Below are 540 nucleotides of genomic sequence, written 5' to 3' on the forward strand. Positions count from 1 at the left end.
GGAGGAAGTTGGTTCGTTGGTTGGATGATTAAAGTGACGAAACTACAAGGCCATCAGCCCCTATTTCGTAGAACAGACAGTTCTTGAAACTTCCTGGCAGATTAAAACTGTGCCGGACCGAGACTCGAACTCGGGACCTTTGCCTTTCGCGGGCAAGTGCTCTACCAACTGAGCTACCCAAGGACGACTCACGCCCCGTCCTCACAGCTTTACTTCTGCCAGTACCTCGTCTCCTGTGAAGACGGGGCGTGAGTCGTGCTTGGGTAGCTCAGTTGGTAGAGCGCTTGCCCGCGAAAGGCAAAGGTCCCGAGTTCGAGTCTCGGTCCGGCACACAGTATTAATCTGCCAGGAAGTTTCATATCAGCGCACACTCCGCTGCAGAGTGAAAATCTCATTCTGGAGACAGTTCTTGATTCTACATCAGACATTGCCCACCGTGCAAAACCCAGGGGAAGAAACACCCAAAGCCTGTCAAAGGTCAACGAACCCTAAATAAGGGACAAAAAAGAAGAAAGGGAGGCATAGTCAGGAAGGCAGCCG

At 51.9% G+C, this 540-nt stretch overlaps 1 non-coding gene across 1 annotated transcript; it reads left to right on the forward strand.

The window, feature by feature from the left end:
* Positions 1-256: 256 nt before the first annotated feature.
* On the forward strand, positions 257-331 carry Trnas-cga (transfer RNA serine (anticodon CGA)). Its single transcript has one exon. It is a non-coding gene; the product is annotated as a tRNA-Ser (tRNA).
* Positions 332-540: the final 209 nt, after the last annotated feature.

This window comes from Schistocerca cancellata, chromosome 8 (assembly GCF_023864275.1).
Source record: "Schistocerca cancellata isolate TAMUIC-IGC-003103 chromosome 8, iqSchCanc2.1, whole genome shotgun sequence".
Lineage (NCBI taxonomy): Eukaryota > Metazoa > Arthropoda > Insecta > Orthoptera > Acrididae > Schistocerca > Schistocerca cancellata.